This window comes from Rhinatrema bivittatum, chromosome 3 (genome assembly GCF_901001135.1).
Source record: "Rhinatrema bivittatum chromosome 3, aRhiBiv1.1, whole genome shotgun sequence".
NCBI lineage: Eukaryota > Metazoa > Chordata > Amphibia > Gymnophiona > Rhinatrematidae > Rhinatrema > Rhinatrema bivittatum.
Genome location: NC_042617.1, coordinates 36,906,962 through 36,927,450, shown reverse-complemented (window position 1 = coordinate 36,927,450; position 20,489 = coordinate 36,906,962). Strand labels below are relative to the sequence as shown.

The 20,489-nt window shown below is 40.1% G+C and overlaps 1 protein-coding gene across 6 annotated transcripts in view; it reads left to right on the top strand.

The window, feature by feature from the left end:
- DISP1 (dispatched RND transporter family member 1) overlaps nt 1-20,489 on the top strand; it is a 429,672-nt gene that overhangs the window by 47,002 nt on the left and 362,181 nt on the right. For 2 of the 6 annotated variants that reach the window (XM_029593122.1, XM_029593125.1), the window contains exon 2: nt 12,812-12,923. The exons of 3 other annotated variants lie outside the window; for them this stretch is intronic. The gene's annotated coding sequence lies outside the window, so the exon portion shown is untranslated. Of the gene's footprint in view, nt 1-12,811; nt 12,924-14,442; nt 14,489-20,489 lie in introns of all 6 variants that reach the window. One more of the 6 variants, XM_029593123.1, reaches the window with a different exon arrangement.

The window sequence follows — 20,489 nt, the reverse complement described above, 5'->3', positions numbered from 1 at the left end:
CCTTAGGACAACTAATCCTGTCACCAGAATTGTACGAAAGGGAGAGCTGAGACTTTCAAACAATTAAACACAAATTGGATCCCTACAGTGAGAGCCCTTTAAGGGGTACGATTTTGTGTTTGTCTGAAAAAGTGCCAGATATGCATTACCCCGAAGTACAAAACTAAGATACACAGCCACACACTATGAATACTCTGGCAAACACTCCAACAATCAGACAAAAACATGCACTCTTAGTACCTCCTCCCTATCACTGAGATCTCCTGCTTCCCAGGGTCAGAAAACCCTGAGGATTACAACAATGTACCTAAGCTCACGAAAATGCTTATCCCCCCCCCCCCCCCCAAAAAAAAAATACAAAACAGGAAAGCAAGCCTAATATTGGGGCCGATGCAAAAAAGTTGCGCTGAAAGCGGGCGCTGTCTTCAGCGCCCCCAGGCACCTCTCCTGGGGGCACGATGCAATATTCAAATTAAGGCTCGCACTGTCTGAGGTGCTAGGGGCGATTGCGCGCCCCTAGCGCCTCCTTGACTGCGTGCGCCGGAGAGAGGACCGCTGTTGGTGGCTGTCCGCCGGTTAACAAGACGCTGAATTTATCAGTGTCTGGTTTTCCTAACCCGTGCATGTGCCAGGGGCTCAGGAAACAGACACTTGTCAACTGAGCGTCTGCTCCCTGCACCCGACTGCCAGCGCTTTTTTTAAACTTTTTTTTTTAATTATTTTTTTAAAGATTTGTTCCTCCTACTTAATATCCCAATGGTATTAAGCAGGAAGCAGTACAGAAGCATTTCTTTCTGCTTTTCTGTACTAGTTTTAGTAGCGCTCAGCAATTAACTCCTGCTCCGGGCAGGCGTTAATTTCTGATCACTAAAATGTGCGTCCTAGACACATTTTTTTTTTTTGCATTGGGAGTGATTAGCTAATAGCTTCATTTACATGCATTGGCTTGTGATGAGCGCTATTAGATTCACTCCACGTTGGACGTGCGTTGTAGAGGCACTTATTGCATAAGGGGATTAGTTAGCGCCTATACAACCCGCGTCCAGCTGCGAGTTATACGGCGCACTGTATTGTGTCGGCCCCATTGTAGAGGCGGACTGGACAGAGGAAAAAAGCTGCTGTAGTTTTCTAAAGAAGTAGGTGTAAATATAAGGGGGAAAAAAAGGTTTGCGCTCTTAAATTACGGGAGATCTCAGAAAAAGGAAGACAGGCAACAGTATTGGAAATGCTAACAAGCTGGGAAAGCAGTCAGCAGAGTGAAGATGCAAATGAGAGGAAAAATAACGAATAGGGTAAACCTGCGGAATAAGAGGGCTTTTTTTTTTTAATATGTTGATGATAGCAGGTATTGTAAGACTTTTGAGGTAAAAGGGAGGAATATGTAGACACTGACGAGAATAAAGCTGAACTGCATAACAAAATATGTGTTCATCATTCACTGAGGAAGGGCTAGGAGTAGGACCACAGAAAATGGGCACAAATTAGATTAGAAATAAGGTAAACCTCAAATTATTTTCAGAAGACTGTTAATGAGAATCTAGCTAAAGTAAAATTAGATAGTGATGGGGTCAGCCACAGGGCTGGACTTAAGTTGAGGGCACTGATAGGCAATTGGGGCGGATGGGTGGCTGTCCCCTCCCCTCTGTCCCAGTGCCAGCCCCGCAGCAGCAACTGAATAAGTTCGGTGCAAATCCTACTGCAGCCACCATGTACGGACAGGCCTTGCGTGTCCCGCCCCATCTGCTTGCATGAGTTTCCTGTTACAGGAGTTGCAGGTCTTGTCAGTGTGGCAGCTGCTGAAAGCCCTGCATGAAATTTCTCTGGTTGCTGGTCTGGGCCAGTGGTGGAAAGCTGTGGGTCCTATATAAAATGTCATCACTTAGGATCAAATGAGCATAAATGCAATTGTTATAGAGACCTCAAACTGCTAAACCTCAACAGCCAGGGTGCTGCGGGGAAACACTATCATCACAAGTCTTATTTTCTGTTCATTTTCTTTCTGCAATTAAAAATATACAGTCTTGTTGAGGTGTAATGGTTTGAGGTCTCTCTAACATAATTTAATTTGTTCATTTGATCCCGAGTACTGGATTGTTCTATTTTAAGTACTAGCAATATACACTGCCTACAGTGTGAGTATTGTTAGTGTCCTATAAAAAATTGTCATTGGATGCAGTTGCCTGTGCTTAAATCTGACCCTAGCCAGATGGGATACATCTGAGGGTATAAAGGAAACTTAAAGTAATTTGGGAAGCAGCACTGGCTGACATTTTTAATACTTTTTAGAGTAGAGAATGGTTCCAGTGGACTGGAGACAGGCAGATGTGATTCCTCTTTACAGAAGTGAATGTAAGGAGGATGCTGATTAGTCTGACCACTGTGATGAGTAAATTAGTGGAATCTCTACTTAAAGCAAAGGATAATGCAGTTTCTGGAATCCAGAGGATTATAAGATTAGTAGGCCGCATGGTTTTACCAGAGGGTCTTGTCAGATGAATCTGATCAATTTCTTTGACTAGGTGACTAGAGAGTTGGATCAGGGACCTTTGACGCAGTTCCGCATAGGCGACATATAAATAAACTGAGTGCCCTAAAGTGACTGGTTGAGTGGGAGGCAATAACAGGTAGAGTAAATGGAGTTCACTCTGAGGAGAGGAGCATCAGTAGTAGTGTGCTATATGGATCGGGCCCTGGACCAGGTCTTTTCAACATTTTCACAAGTGATACTGTGAAAGGGCTATCTGAAAAGGTTTGTCTTTTTGTTTTTTGGGGTTGTTGGTTTTTTTTTTACAGATAATACTAAAATTGCAAGAGGATAAACACCCAGGAAGGTGTGAAAAAGATGGAGGAATCTAGCAAAGCTTGGGGCATGTTCTTGAATCTGACAGTTAAGATTTAATGCATGATTTTACATTTTTTGTTTTTAGCAATGGGCTGCAAAAGCTAAGGGAGTGGTACAGGATAGAGGATGAAATTTTTTCTATGCATGAAATGAGCGATCATATCAGATCGTCTTAAGCTGGCCAAATAAGTGGATAAGGACATAGCAAAAGCAAGAAAGATGCTTGGGTGCATAGAGAGAGGATGGACAGCAGAAAAAAAGGAGGTGAATTGCTCCTGTATAAGTCCTGGTGAGACCTCATTGGGATACTGTGTACAATTCTGGAAGCTGCACATTCAAAAAGGTATAAACAGGGTGGCATTGGTCAAGGGGATGGCTACTAAAATGGTCAATAGTCTTCATTCAGTAGCATATAGAGACAGATTTAAAAGATCTAAACATATGTACATCCTAGTAGAAGTATCTCCAAGGTATTAGTGCACAGGAGTCTGACCTCTTTCATCGAAAAAGAGGTTTATAATGAGGGATGAGAGTGAAAGGGGGTAGACGCAGGAGTAATCTAAGCAAATATTTCTTTACAGAAAGGGTGGTGGATTCATGTAACAACTTTCCAATGGAAGTGGTACAGTATCTGAATTCAAGACAGCTTGAAACAAGCACAAAGGATCTCTGAGGGTAGTGGATAGGGATTGTAGAACGGAGCAGTTGGTGTGGATGGGCAGCCTAGGTAAGCTGGATGTCATGCTTCTATGAAATATTTTAAGTATTTTTCATCAGCCTATAGTGTAGTTTTGCTAGGTGGAGAACAAAACAGTGTTAAAATACATGTTACAATCAACATTTATAACACACAAAAGAAAAGTAATACAAACATACAGCAACCCATTTAGACTGTACTGCGTTGCACATTTGCTATTAGCCAAAAGCTTTCCTGGTAAAGGGGAGTCTTAAGCTGTTTCCTGAACACTGCTATACCATTAATTTCCCTCATTTGATTAGGCAGTGCATTCCAACATAATGGCCCAAAAATAACAAATGTATGGTTCTTTGTGCTGGCAAGATTGGCAACTTTAACTGTGGGAACTAAACGATTTTTACTGGTAGACCGCAATGCTCGCTGGAATATATTCTGGCCCACTGAGTTTCAACATTTTAAATATTAAAGTTAAAACTTTGGATTTAATTCATTGCTTTATGGGCAACCAGTGTAGTTCTTTCAGAACGTGTGTGATATGCTTATTCCACTGTCTGTTAGAAACCAGGTGGGCAGCAGAATTTTGCAAAATCTGCAGCTCTTTTAGACTTTAAATTGGCAGTCTATGATAAAGTGAATTGCAATAGTCCATGCAGGTTAAAACATAAGCCTGTAGAATTGGGTGGAAATCCATGGGGTCAATAATATATTTAACATGCCTTAGCAGACGTAATTTGTAATATCTTGTACAGAAGAGTTGCTGAAACTGGGATTTAAAAGAGATAATGTGGCATCAAATATAACTCCAAGATTCCTCATGGTTTCCTTAAATGGAATAAATTTGTGATCAGCTAAAAGACTTAGACTGAGAGAAGCAAGCTACCTCCGACTTAGTAGGGGGTTAACATCATCTGATTTCGACACATCTAGAAATTAACCATTTTCAAGACTTCTTTAGCTCAGGCTGGGGTAGCTGATATCTGGATATCTTTACCTGGATAAGGTTAGCTGAGTATTTTCAGCTGGAGACTTGTCCCATTGAATATCTGTGAAAAGTTTTCTGGCTAGAGTTAGCCGGATAACTTGTCTTCTTGCAAACTTACTGAATAAGGACCTCTCTCTGCATTGATGTCACCTTTCCTGAAGAGCAAGCTATTCCAGATAATTTAAGGGCCACACATAGTGTAATTTTCTGAGAGAATAAAATTGATAAAAGGAAATTGAACAGATCCATTTCAAGTCTAGGAGCTGGCTAAGTTAGTTTCTAGTAGAGTTGTTCTGCAAGCCAAGCCAATTCATGCAACATCAACTTCAGTCCCAACCAAAAATAAACTGAACAGCTTCCTAGTCTAGCCTTGTTCTGATTTTATTTTTTTATATATTTTTTTAATTCTCTTTTTCCATGCTTTACGTTTTACAGAATAATTATTCAAAAAATTCTTTATTTAGTACAAAACATTAGTTTATAAAATCTCATTTCTTTCATCAGATACACATAGAATCAACCCGGGAACAATATATACCCCATATTGTACATTAAAATAAACATGCATACATCCATTCACACAATTTTAAAAAAGAATTACAACATTTCTTCTTCAAATTTCCTTTGCTTTTCTACAAATGAATGTTTGTACATAAAATAAAGCGGGGTATATATTGTTCCTGGGTTGATTCTATGTGTATCTGATGTAAGAAATGGGATTTTATACATTAATGTTTTGTACTAAATAATTTTTTTGAATAATTATTATATATGTCACTATAATTTATTGATTCTTTAGCGGTGTGATATATGTAAAAATTGCCACAATTTTTTGTAGTTATATATGCTTGGCATATCCTTCTCACTCAAATACCCTCACTGGCTAGGAAGGCTGGACAGAAGTCTCTTCCCAGATTTACTGTCAGCCTAGTGCATTTGGTTGGCATATAAAGATTGACTCTTTATCTTTGAATTAGAGAATCATCATTTAAAACTCTTATCCCCAATGGCAGCATATTCAAATAGTGGAATTGACAAATATGGGGAGATGTTAAATACACATTTTTAAGTCTTCATTGTTATGTTCTGCTGTACCTTTTGAGAAAAAGATAGCTAATGCTCCTTAAGTTCAGGAACATTTTTGCACGATCAGTGAACATAATGAATACTTATATAGTTTGGTTTGTCAGTTTCATCTTCCATAGAAGTCCAGTGCTATTTGTTTCATATTCCCTCAAAAATGGTGTCTCAGCATGTTTTTCTCTAAAGAATTTCTCTAAAGAAATCTGACTTTTTTTTTTTTTTTTTTTAATATGACCATAAGAAACATCAGACGACCCTGCTGAGTGCTCTCAGAAAAGGGTTTGTGACTTCTTGCAGTAACATATGGAAAAAGAACAATACCCTAGGTAGAATATTCATTTTAATAAAATGTATTCATCCCAGCCATGAAATTGGAAGCATATGCCTTCTTGCTAAATCGTCCTTGATCTACTATAATAGGGCACATAGTTGAGTGTGTATAACTGTAAGATGTTTGGAATGGAAACCCTTAAACATTTAAAGCCAGAAGAAGAGGGTTGGCATGGAAAAGACAGGTTTTAGGAGGACACTGATATACTGGATATGTTCAGCTACAGGTTTTGAACAGATTAGTTGTAGCCAGGATGATCAGATTCCTTACAGAGATTAAGTTTCGGAGAGAGCTTAAGGGATTAGAGGTAAATACTAAAGTAGTACCGGGATAAAAGGCAATTTTATGTTCAAAGTAGATGGCATCTTTCCTCTGATATTCAGAGAATCCTTAACTAATTGTGAGTGGGGCTCAATAGGACATGCAGACAGTAAAGGTAACAATACATCCCAGCTATATATCTCTTCTATAAAAAAAAAAAAAAAGGTACAGACTTAAGTCAGTTTATTCCTTCTGTAGCACAGGCATGTGCAAATCCTGTCCACAAAAGTCGCAAACTGATCTTGTTTTCAGGGTAACCAATTATATAAATGAATCTATGTCTTAGTCCAAATGCATGCAGTTTTATTTCTGAAAACCAGACTAGTTTTGCAGCCTTGAAGGAATGAATTTGTACACCCCTGCTGCAGTGTCTGTGGGTATATATTTATGTGAAGATCTATAGCTAGTTATATCTAGAGTGGTATAGATCTAGATCTAGTCTTTATCTTTTATCCCATTTGTTAAGTGATGCCCAAGGCTAAGCTTATTTGATGTGCTTAAAAGAAAATCACATTTTACCAGATTTCAGGACAAAGCAGTGGGGAATTAGTAACCTGTACACTGAATAGGAAGTGGGATTCTATATATATTATCAACCCCTCCCCCTCCCCACCAGGCCTTCATAAACACTATCCAAGTTTGGCTAATTAAGCATAATCGGCCAAATTTTAAAAGCCCAGTGCGTGTAAAACTCTGTACTTAAACGCGTGGCCGGGCCCTGTGTGCTGCGCGCATTTTCAAAAGTCTGGCCACATGCGTAGATGCCGGGCCTGAGAAAGGGACTGGGTTGGGGGGCATGGTCTGGGCAGGGCGGGACAGAGGCCAGCCAGGACAGTGGCCATTAGCCGCTGTCCCGGGGACGCACATGCTGGCAGTTGGCCGGCATGCGCAAACTATTTCTGCTCCAGGGGAGCAGTAAGTAATAAAACAACAAAAATGTAAGTCACTGGGACAGGTTTAGTGGGTGGGGAGGAGAGGGGAAGAGGGAGGGAGTTTAGGGTGTCAGGGAAGTTCCCTCCCAGTCTGCTCCTTAATTGGAGCAGACTGGGAGGGAACTGGGGAAGGCCCGATTGCGTTGCCATGCGTAATTTGCAAACGTTCACCCCCCCCTTGCAGGCGCTGCCCGCACATGCATGCATGGAGGCACCCGATTTTATAACATGCAAGCGTTAGGGTGCACGTGTTATAAAATCGGCGTGTCCATGTGTGCGCGCGCATCTTTTAAAATCTACCCCAATATTTCCTCAATCCTTACATATAGTATCTTAGAAAATCCTTTTGAATAATTAAGGAGAGCTTTTTGGTTGCAGTAGTCCTGCATTGCTGGCTGTAACACCCTTTTCTTCACTAGCCAGTGCAGTTAGAAATAGCTCTTCTGTAGCTAATGGATCAATAGACTTCAGTTTGCACCGATACTAGTGGGTAAGGTAGCTAAAAAAAAAAAAAAAAAAAAAAAAGTGGATAAAGTGACAGCGAAAGCCATAAAGATGCTTGGCTGCATAGGGAGAGGAATGGTCACTAGATAAAGGGAGGTGATATTGCCCCAATATAGGTTCACCTTCAAAAGGATATAAACCAGTTGGGAGTTGTACTAGAGGGTGGCTACTAAAATGGTCAGTGGTCTTCATTATAAAGCATATGGGGACAGACTTAAAGGGCAGGGATGAGCAAACTGGGGGGGGGGGGGCCTGAACAATCCTGAAGGGGGCCCACTGGAAGGAAGAAAAAAATGCTGTCAAGTCGTAGTGACGTGGAGGCACTGCAAGCTCAGGAGGGAGGGAGCAACCAGAATGCCGTGATCCCATTGTAAGCATGCCATAGCTTAGCCATGTGTCTCTTTCGGTGGGCGAGAGAGAGGAGCTACTTCTGCTGTGGCAGGCTCGGGTGGGGAGTTGCTTACTTTGTGGCAGAACTAGACATGGGAGCATCCATTGCAGTGTTCCACAACCTAGGAAGATCTGACTCTCGCTCACTCTCGTCTCTTCTTGTGTTTGGGTATGTTGTATCTCTGCCTCTTTTTGCTCAGTGTGGTATGTCTGTGTCTCTGTGCCTGTCTGAGTATTGGCTTTCTGTCTCTCTATGTATCTGTGTCTAGGTTTGGGATGTCTTTGTCTCTCCATTTCTGTTTGGGTGTGGGGTAGCTATGTCTATTTTTGTCTGGGTGTCTGTTTTGCTTTCTCTGGGCCTGGGTATGGGGTGTGTGCGTGTGAGCTTACTCCTTTCAGCATCTTGAAAAGAAAGAGAGAAAAATGGGGGCTTTGAGCCACTGGTTGGCAGTGGTATCTCCTTCACATATAGGTGTGGGTATGTATATATATATATATATATATATATCTTAAGGAATTATGTATAAAAAAAAATAGGGATGGTCTAGTTTGTAGTTCAGGCCAATTTATTCATTAGATTCCCCATTTTCAGATGAATTTATGACAATTATAGGTTTTACTGTGTGTGTGTAAATATATATGTATATTTGTGTATGTATATCTATATATAGGTATAGATATAAAATACATATACACACATACAATTGGTTAGGGTCCCTCCAGTTGGGTTACTATGTATGTGTGATGGGCAGGGAATTGCGGCTGAAATTTCTCACCCCTGCCTTAAAGAAAAGGTGAGATAAGGAAGATATGTTGGAGACATTTAAATACTTCCAAGGTTTCCACTCGCAGGAGGCAAGTCTCTTATAATGGAAAGGAGGCTCTAGAATGATGGATTACACTGGCAAACCATTTTTAACATAATTCCTGTTGAGTTCAGTTTTTCAGCTGTTTTAGACTTAAATAGGCATACTGATTTCAAAACTGCAGTTAGTTTTCTTCTATCACGTCAAGTTTTTTCTCTACAGCCTACCTTAGGCCTGGATTTATCAAAATGCACTAAATATTGCATGCAATAGGAAAAAGGACGTGTTTTATGGTAATAGCGCACTTGGCAATAAACAGCCTATCTTAGCGCTTTGCATAGATATTACCACAAACTGCGATAACTCATTAAAGATTAACATTTCATCGGGACAATGTCAGAACTCCAAAAGAATGCTTGGTTGTCATTCAAAAACCTTGTCAAGGACTTTCTTGGAAATACACGAGCACAGAATTACTCCAAAATTGTCCAGAAACTCTTGGAGAGCTTCAAAATGCTTCGTTGCAACATGAGCATCAAGGTGCATTTTCTGCATAGCCATCTTGCTGACTTCCCGAAAAACCTTTGTGCAGTCAGTGATGAGCAAGGTGAACGATTCCATCAAGATTTGAAGGTCATAGAGGCACGGTATCGGGGTAGATGGGATGTACATATGATGACTGACTATTGTTGGAGCATCAGGTGAGATTGTCCACAGATTGAACACTGCCGGAAAAGTTATAAGCGTAAATTTTTACCTTAATATGCATGTTTGGTAGCAGAACTTTACTACTTGTACACAATTTGACCTACAGTAACAATATATAGCCTTTGTATGAATAAAATAACTAAATAAACTGTATATTCAGGTAATTTTTTCTTTTATTTCCTTTGTATGTATATTTTGTATTATTTTTGGGACAAAGGGAGGGTATCCTGTACCTTAAAAAGTTGACATAATAGAGAAAAACTGGGGTCATTTTTGGATTCAGATGTCAAGTCAGTCAAAAACAAGTGCCAGATCTAACTCAACAAAAATTGTGTTCCACAGTGTTATGGGTTGAGGTTGAAAGGAGGTAGACTCGGGAGTAATTTTAGGAAATATTTCTTTACAGAGAGGGTTATGGATGATTGGTACAGCTTCCCAGTGGAGGTGGTGGAGACGAAAACAGTATTTGAATTGAAGAAAGCATGGGGTAAACATAGGGGATCTCTGAGGGAGTGATGGGAATTGTCAAGCTAAATTAGTCTGTAGAAGGGCAGAGTAGCTAGGCCATACAGTCTCTTTTTTTTTCTGCCATCACATTTCTATGTTTCTCTGAGTTTTCCTTGAACCAAAAAACAGCAGACAACTTGAGTTGCTAAGGAAAGGCTCTGATTTCATATTCACCATACCTGTAATTTTTTCACAATGAGGTGGTTCTACAGACCTACTCCTTCCAAAAGTGGTGGTTGTGTTCTATATTAATCAAGCTATTGTGCTACTTACTCTTTCCAAGATCTCGTGCACACAGAGGAGTATGGGCTGTGTACACTCCTTGGACTTCAAGAGATCCAGTATTAAACTAGCACGTCTGTAAGAGACGTGAGCATTGTCAACCCTTGGTCCCACATTGTGGGAACATGGTATCAGGTGACCTTAAATCATCATTTGTAATATCGCTTTTGGGTTGTTTTTTATACTGTTTTATGCAATTTAGTGGAATCTGCTTCAGGGATTAATTTGTGGATAAAAAGGAAGGGGAGCTAGGATGGGGTTGGGGTGGAAGAGAGGGTCAGGGCCCAGGTGAACCATGCAGCAGAGTTGGGCCAAGACCCAACTGAACTCTTCCTCCTCCACAAACACACTTGCTTCCTCCTCCTTATCCCAGAGATCCTCCATTCCCAGCCCCCACCAGTGCTCAAACCCTGGTGATTCTTCACCCAGCAGAACTGATTTATAATATCAGCTCAGTTTCCACTTCCTGGAAAAAAGATGGCTGAACTCCATTCTAGATTGTTCTTTCAGAAATTGAGCCACTGAATTAGTACAAGTTTGAAACTTGTGAGGAGTAACATAGTAGCCAGGGTTGAAGTCTTGACGAGTGGTGCTACTGCTCCCAAATTTCAAACTTGTACTAATTCAGTGGCTTAATTTCTGAAAGAATAATCTAGAATTGTGTCCTGCGCATGCTCAGTAAAGTCTTTACTGAGCTCTGAGTGCTGAGTCCATGTTGGCGCTATTGGATGACAAACTTGGTAAACCTGTGTCATGGGCTCTGAATCCGGCCACCTGCTCTTGCTCTTGTAAATGATCACCGCTTCCCAAGGGGTTGTGAACACTGCCTCTTCAGCCTTCCCATCCCCAGCACATCTAAGGTGTGGAAGGCTTGGGACCTTCCATGTGGTCACTGAGCCACCGGGTCAGCCTGATGAGTGGTTCTGTTTCCTGGCATTTATTTTTAGATTGTTTTTCTACAGGACTTCTACTTTTCCAACCAGCAGTAACACACAAACAGCCATCCCTCCCCCCAGTATCTGTTCTCAAATAAGGATAAGAAAAGTGGAAGAGTAGCATAGTGGTGAGAACAGTGAATTGAGAACCAGGGAAGCCAGGGTTCAAATCCTGCGTCTCCCATTGATTCTCCTTCTTACCTTGGGCAGGTCATTTCACCCTCTATTATCCCAGGTACAAGCTTAGACTGCAAGCCATCTGGGACAGGAAAATGACTACTGTACCAGATTCGTAAGTAGCAATGGGCTTGGGAGTAATTAAAACCAGAATCCCATTAAATCCCACCCCAAAATGATAGCCGCCTTTTCTTTGTTAGGACCACCAGCAGCATAAGTGATGTAATAAATTTTTGTGTCTTGCTAAAATCCATCATAAAATAGCATATAGCTATGCAGTTTAGTATGCTCCATTTTTATGAGTGCTAATTCTGTTATATCTGCTTTCTTTTGTTTTCCTATTCTCTTTAGAAAGGATGACACATTTTGCCAAGCGACTTTTACCCTTTCAAAACCTAGTGTATCACTTAGCAGCTCTTGGGAGTTTGGCCTGTAGCCTGTTTGCAATCGATACTCATCCCAGCAAAGTTGCACATTAACTTAAAAATACTGTGCGATCAACTGTTAAAATGTTTTTGTTTCAGTTATGATACTAATGAAAACCAAATGTTAGAATTTGTTTTAGCTAAACTAATGCATCAGAGATTTAACTTAAAAGGAAAGCTCTGGATCAGTTCTCCATTATATAACTTACTGCAGATTAGAAAATACACATTGTTAGTGGTCGGGCTAATACGTGTAAGATTTGACAAGACACAGTTCAAGCCTGAAAATTGACATTCAGAAATCTGATCCACCAAGTCAAACTTTTCAGCATAGGCTTTTTATAGCCATTGTTAGAGGTTTCTCTTTTGGTTAGCGATAACATGGTGGGAAAACTCCTTTACATTTTTAACTTTAACATTGTGATTAACTCCCTCAATTCTCTCTTCAACCCACCCCCCTTCACTTGGCTAAATGGAGAGCAGCCCATAGTAGGGAAGGCCCTCAACCCAGCATGGAGAACCTAAGGGCTTCGAGAGAGGGGAAGAAGAAACTAGTTTAGACCAGATGGGTTTTCTAAGCTTGAGATTTTTAGCTTTTATTATAATGTGTTTGAAACTTTAAAAAAACATGTGAATTTTAAATCAAAACTGATTTGTGATATTTTCATGCAGGGTACATACACCATGTTTAAGGGAAACTTTCATGAGCAAAATTCAAGGTGTCTTGTGGTCTCTTGAGTAAAGGAAGACCTGTCGCAGCTTTATGGTCTATCCAGGTGAAAGTACTCCTGAAGGAATAGTACATTTTAGGGATTCCCTAACAGATTGTAAGTGAGTTTACCTTGAATGCTGCTGCTGCCGCTTTAAGTAGCCTCGTTTTTTCCAACAGCAGAAGAGCACAGTCTGCGATGTTGGTCTGTTCCCTATGATGGGATTTGTTTACCTCTGGGTTCTGCTTCTGCAACTGGGAATAGACGCTCTGAATAGCAGCCCCTTTCAAGGTGAGTTCTTTCTGTCAAGTGCTTAGGTTTGAAACTTCTTGTCCAGCGAGAAGACTGTACAACAAAGTATCTTGAATTTTACACATTATTAGTTCCCTTTTTACAGCATTCTTCCGAAAGTGAACCAAGGCCAGAAGGACTATCTTTCTTAATTAGAAACACTTGCATGGATCATATTCATATAACTGAATCTTAATTGAAACAACTGATGTTATGAAAAGTATTAAATGGATTACTTTCACAGTAGATATACTGTATGTTGAAAGACTGCATATTGTAATCATAACAAATGCAGATAAATTATCCATCATATCCTTTATTTATTTTATTTATTTATTTATTTATTTATTTATTTAAAGGCTTTTATATACCGGAGTTCATGCACTAGTGCATACCACTTCGGTTTACACAGAACAGGAATAGAAATTACATCAAACAGATTGAACAATTAAACAAATATACAATTACATCCAACGATTGGGTATAAACTATTATTTTAAGTTATCATTATGTTAAATTGTTATCATTATGTTATCATTATGTTAAATTGTCTACCAGTTATACTGTTCCATATGTTCTACAGTTCCATGTAAAGCTCCGCTCTCTGTTGAGCAGTTCTTTGTTCTATGTAAACCGGAGTGATTTGTAGTCCCTACAAGAACTTCGGTATATAAAAATTAAAAATAAATAAATAAATAACATGGCTAACTTAGTAGGAACTTAGAGTTTGAGGTAAAGGAGAGAAATAGTACCAAGTGGTAACAGAACAATGTTAATAGCTAAATAATAAATATAAATAGTAAATACAAATTCTTATAATAAATACAGGTGCTTACAGATTACAGTCTTCATGAAAAGTTTACGTCTACATAATAGGGTTAAGTAAATAAGAACTGGCGGTTATTTCTTTAGGAGTGAAGACTTCAAAAACTGAGGTTACATCTGGATTAAGATGTAACCTCAGTTACCTTTAGAAGTAAGATTGGCTTGATTAAGAGAACCTTTTGGGAATGGGGGAATAGGTTCTCCAGATAGTTTTAAGATCCTATTAAGATTTCAGATTTAATAATAAAATTGTACCATACCCCATTTTTTTTTTTGAAAAGGGAGAAAATGTCATGTGCTGGTAGCCATTATCTGTTTTGTGTTTTGTTTTTTTTTGGTGGGGATTTTTTTGTACTTGAACTTTTACTCTTCAGAACAAGCTGTGATATTATCTGCTATGCCTATGGCATTAGCATTATGATAGCACGAGTTCAGCTTTAACTACTCACATAATCAGCAGTCCTTCCTTACTCCTCAACTGAATGTATGTATTGCTAATTGAGCAGAAAAGAGCAGCTGATGCTCAGATTGTCAGAGCCCACACAGGTCTCTGGATATTCCCCCTCTCTGACGGCCGTTGCTCATTCTAGTCCAGACTCCTTCTGTGGTCTTGCAGTAATCCTCCCTCTGAATATTTTGCCCTAATTAACATGTGACAGTCACATGTTACAACATTGTTAAATTTTACTTTTAGGCAGCCCTCAGTGTGGAAAATTCTACAATTGAAACCCTCTTCACTGGTGAGTCAAAGGTCTTTCTGCTAATTATCCCCCTCCCCCAGAAAAAGTCAATTGAACAGCATCACCACTTGTAGTGAGGTCATCGGATATCAAAGCACATTAGCTTCATTTGCTATGTGGAGTCTGGCAAAATTTGTCATTACAAACCCCAGGATAATAAATGTATTTTTTAAAGGAAATATTTCTAATGATTTTTATTCCCTAATTTGTTCTTCCTTATTTGTACTGCTTCTGAAGCAATCTCACAATTATAATTTGCATCAAATGTGCCATGAAAGTTCTGGGTCAGTGTACTGTGCAACGTTTCACATATCAATAGTTCACATGTTTTGGATGACATGTAACATGCTCCATGTAGATATTTTCTGGGATGGTGCTCCCCTTCACTGCTAGAAGTCTGAGCTTAGCATTAAGAAAGCATGATATGAAGAGCAATAGCTCAGGGTAGAAACTAATGAACTGTAAGTTAAATAAAAAAAAACAAAACCCAGAAAAGAACTAAACCTCTGAATTTTACCAGGAGTCAGTTCTAATTTTTTCAGAATTTGTGGATCCAGCTTTATAATGTCTGAGGTCAATGAATCTTACCTGTTTAAATCCTGCTGTAAATACCTTGGGTTTGCAGGTGAGTGGGATGGGAGGTGGAAGTCCATTCATTCCTGTCTCACAGGAATCAAGCGATACACTTATAAGGCGTCAGCAAGCCTATCGGTGTGTCCTGCCAATCCAGGCATGCACCCATCCGGTCAGTTCAGTCACTGAATCACTGAGACCTACAGTCCTGGAAGCATGACAACAGTCTGGTGCTTTAAGGACTTGCGATTCAACCCCTGAAGAAGTGTTTACTGCGAAACACTGGCCACATTGAGCTTGTTTGACATTTTGCATTAAGACTTTTGTGAATGTTTTCTAAAAAAAACCCTTAAACTACTCTTAAGGTAGGGACCACCCGATAGAACCGACTGGGTGGTCCATACCTGGATTGGCAGGATACACAGACAGGCTTGCTAATATCTTATGATAAGTATATCACATGATTTTTTTTTTCTTTTTCATTGTTGATCAGTTATTTTGGATTTGTATTATAGTTTCCCTCCTTAGTTTATGATAGTTATTTTTTGGGTTACTTTTGGCTCTTTTTGTGTTTGATTCACACAGAACACTGACACAGGATGACTTGGTGCCTTTTCAAATCTTTTTTTTTTCTCATTCTAAAAGGCTCAACAATCTTCTATACACTATTATATTTTTTTTCTCAGTGAAAACTTTTAAGTATATTGGTTTTAAAACTGGATCATATTTTTTGATGAGCTAGGGCTAATTTTATTAGCTGACAATATCCATCACTCTTCTGTTGCCATCGTGATTAATCCCTGTTCCCAGTCACCAGTAAAGAACTCCGTGAGACTGCTCTAGAAAGCATGAAGAAATGGAAGGAAGGCAGAATTGGTCAGAGGTGCAGGGAAAGGAAGACATAGCAACCTAGTAAAAGACATTGCTGAATGTTTTGTATTTCATCTCCTGTACTTTCTTAGTTGTATGCAAATACCACTTAATAGCACACTTAAGTTTTGGTTTCTGCTTTTCAGTCTTGCTTCAGGTATTCAACTTGCCTCAACTGTGACAGGTGCAACTTGACTCCTCTCTTCTACCTCTTTACTGCCTATCCTCTCCACACACTCCCATTTCCTTCCCTCTTCTGCTTACCTTGGTGCTCCCGTTTTACCAATCAGACCTGTGAAAGAAAACCTACAACACAGCATTATTCAAAAGAAGATCTTTATTGGATGTATATGGTCACTGCATAGGTCAGTCACTAAATATTAACAACTGTGATATAACTTCTGAAATTCCCCATAGAGTTGACCACACTCTCACCTGCTGAATTTCAATTTGCAAAGGTTCAATAAGTATCGTACTATTGGACTATTTTCGTTACCAAGGACACAAGATCGTCAGAGACGCACCCCTCAAGTATTCCTGCAATTCGATGTTTGATTAATAGGTAAAATGTCCTCTGGGGTGCAATGACTTTGTGGTACATAAAAGAATTGAAGTCATTTATTAATGTGCAACATTTTTGGGTGGTGAGCAGGCAGTCCCTGCTGTCAAAGCCAAAGACTTGACAGGAAACTCATCTCCATTCTCATCCACCCATGGAACATATGGGCAGGAATACCAGCCTCTTGGTGTTCTCTGCCTGACCAGCTTTAAACATAGCACTTGTTGTGCACCCTCGGACATGGTTGCCCACGGCAGCAAAACCTTGCTTGCCAAGGGCTCCCCCACCAACCTAATTGCGGCCATATCCGTGATATCTCGATTGAGATCAAATGTCGGTATATAAAAATAATAAATAAATAAATAAAATAAATAAATATCCCAAACTCAGCAATGCAATGTATAGCGGAAAACACATCTGGGCCCATGTTCAGAACTTGGCAAAGCAGCAAACTGCTATGAAAATATAATTCATATTGCTGCATATATATCAAGACCCATAACTGACACTCGGTAATGCATATTGTATATCGTCATACACCTGTCAAGATGCTGTTCATTAAGTGTCACCACTACCTCTTTGATGTCAAGTAGATTGATTCCAGCACGTGGAGGGTGGAGCGAAAAATTGCATAGAATCAGAAGGGGGCCCTCTATCAATACACTTTCTTGGCCAGCTAAAGGCACTTGATGTTGCCTATCTTAAATTTGGTAATGCTGTATATTGCTATAATCATACTGCATCTAACCGTAACATAACAGACCTGTTCCTCAAACTCTGCAATGCATACTGCATGTTTCCTACCAAAACACAACCTCACTCTGGCCAAAGCCCGTGTCTGGGCCACTGCCCCTCTCTCTTCCCATAGGAAATCTTAGTGTGTTCAATATGGGATCTTCTGTTAAGTGGCTGCGAAGCCATGGTGTGGAATGACCCTGTTCCACATAGGCTAGAGCTATACCCTGTACTTACATCCCCAGAAGCATGTGAAATCCAGGCAGTGATAACCAGGAATACAGAACCATGCTGTAGAGTATCTAGCATTATGCTTCTGCAAAGGAAACTGTAGCTGGAAGAAAAGTACCAATCAGCATCGTGGAACCAAAAAGATCACAGTCTTGGGGAGTGAGGCAAGAGCATGGTACTGGATGCTAATCCCTCCTTTATCCAACAGAAGACAAAGAAGGCAAGTAAATCAGACAGCCTGGCCTATGGAACATCACAAAACAGTATGACCAAGTGGAAAGCAAAGCTTTATCAGGTATAGAGCTTCGAGATGGTCATGATGATAAACTAAACGACTTATCAGGATAGACCTGCCAAAAAATGCAGAGCGCTGAGTCCAGAGGCATTGCAGCAATAATGTTGTTGTTATATAGTCTAAGGATGCAGTGCTGCAGAAAATAGAATTCCCTTGCAGGAGCAAGCAACTGAAAGTCTGAGGAAATTAACCATAAAATCACCACCCTGTCACTGGAGCGATGATGTCAGTGCAGATTCTGCACTGTCTGTAAACAATCAGTCTTTAGCTCAGGCAAGCGTTTGTGTAAGATGTGAACCTGGAAGCTGAGAAATTCATTCTGTGATGCGGAATGGACAGTTTTTGTAGGAGCTACCCCTGCTAAAGGCTGTCACTGAATGCTCAATAAAGGATGTGCTATATGTACCAGTTCTGTAAAGGTAGCATGCTGTCTACAAAACAACTGACGAACCAGGGTTTCACTGTCCTTATCCATCAGAATACCAGCACATCTTAGGATGGGGCAATCATGGATACACAAAGAGGGTGCAGCGATCTTTCCAAAGTTGAGAGAGCTAAAACAATTGGCCAGCTTACTTTGAAAATGGTCAACAACCTTAGAACTGGTGCCTGAAGACCCTATACCCAAATTCAATAAATAACTTGCCAACCAAAAGATGACGGCAAATTTCACATCGCCATGCACAGAGAAACTGGTGCTTTCTATCTGAAGGCCAAGTAACACACTCACTACTGCCAGATGCAAAATTAGCAGATAACAGATGACTGGGTGCCATAAATGACTGCTGAAGAAAAGAAAAGCTGATGACATGCAGAAATGCTGACATACGTGTACGGAAGGTGGGGCACTGGAAATCTAATGTGATCTATCATTAGCTGAGAGATCAGAGGCAACAGTATCCAGATAGTAGTTTGGAAATTGTATCATTTTAACCCGAGGAACATCATGTGGCAGAGTGGCATGTTTTCTCAATTGGCACTGCCATGTAAAATAATTATAAGCAGCAAGTGCTTCAGAGTCCATAAGGCACAAAGGGGCTTATAGTGTTGCCATATACAGATGAGGGAGCTACAGTAGCTATCTTGCTCACATCATATATGGCATAGGCATGTAGGGAACAGATGCTCTGGTGCAATAAATGACCTCAAGATGTCTCCATGTCCACAGAGCCTGCTGTGGATTAGTTGTCTTAAAGGCAGAGTGGACTTGCAGAATGAAACAGATGACAATGGATTTAACGATGCTACACAAAAGACTGACAAACCTGCAGAACTGTAAGTGAAAGAGAACCCCAAACCTGCGGTAGCCAGTGACCCCAAACAGTAGAAAAACACAATACAACCTGTACGGTTAACTCTCCAGAAAGAAGAGGCTGGTGGATAGGTAGCCCACATTTTAAATTGTGCTTACCAGTTCACCCCCTAGCCTCCATCCCTTCTTCTCACTGAGCTGCATCCCTTGTGATCCAAAGGTGGAGTCCCGCCCCTATTATGGCCTTCCCATTCCATATGGGGGATGGGTTAGTTCCTTTAGTTTCATCCACACTTTTAAGTGCATTACATCATAGGAATGTGCAGAGGAAAATAACTTTCAGTTTGTTCATTCGTTTCATGGGAACCTCAGTTCATTTCTTGAGTTTCAAAATGGCAAAGATCTGTGTATTCATTTGATTTTTCATTTGCCCGTGGCAAAGTGGCACCAAAAGTGGCATGAATAGCCTAAGGCTTTGTAAAGGGGCAAAGGGGTACCAAGAGTGGCAGGAGTTCTCAGTGGCGTCGTCAGAGAAACAAAGATGCAGCAAGAGGTGGAAGAACACCACAAGACTCCAAAAGAGGGCACCAACAACAGTGGCATGAACCCTTGAAAACAGCATGAGAGGCAAAATGGCACCAAGGGTGGCAGCATGCTAAGGCACCATGAAGGGGGGACTAAGGCAGGATATACCACAAGGCACTGATAAAGTAACAAAGCAGCACAAAGATTAGCATCAACACAACAAAACAACCTGAGAAGTGCAAAGCAGCTCCCCCAGGAACACCCCCAAGGTATAAGATCTTGGGCATGGCATCAAGGCAGAGTTGCAAATGCAGATAGACCCCTAATTTATAGCATGAGGGGTATAGCAGCAAGGCAGCGTGGCATGACAGATGTTTGTTTGTTTTTTGTTGAACTTGCCTCTTGTCAGATTTAGTACAACAGTCATAAATATCATTTTCATATTTTCTTTTATTACAATCCCTACTTGAGCTTGATCCGTCTACGGGTTTCCTTTGAAATTTGCTTTCCAAATGAAAATTTAGTCACATTTAAAACATGTAAACAGTTTCAAATTATAAAGTTTTTCTGGTAAGTTGTGAGATTTGCTTAATTAAGAAAGCTTATCCATAACCTGTAACTAAAAACAGGCTCTATCATTAATTGATTTTGTGGTTTTGCTTGAGTTCTCGTCATTTCTGATATTTTTACTATATTCAATGGAAATGGTTCCCTTCTGTATGTGTTTTTGTTTTCTGCCTGTATGTCTTCCTGTATGTCTCTTTTTTTTTTTTTTTTTTTGACAAACCATCCCAGTATAATTAACAATCAGCATGGGAGAACCAGGCTGGGATAGTAGAGAATTTGAAGAAAAGGAAGAGCCATAAAACAAGTGGATTGGGAGGAAAATTTGTATTTATTTTTTTTTGTTTTGGTTTTCACTTTTTTGTTCTGGGATAAAACACACTATAGAAAAAACAAA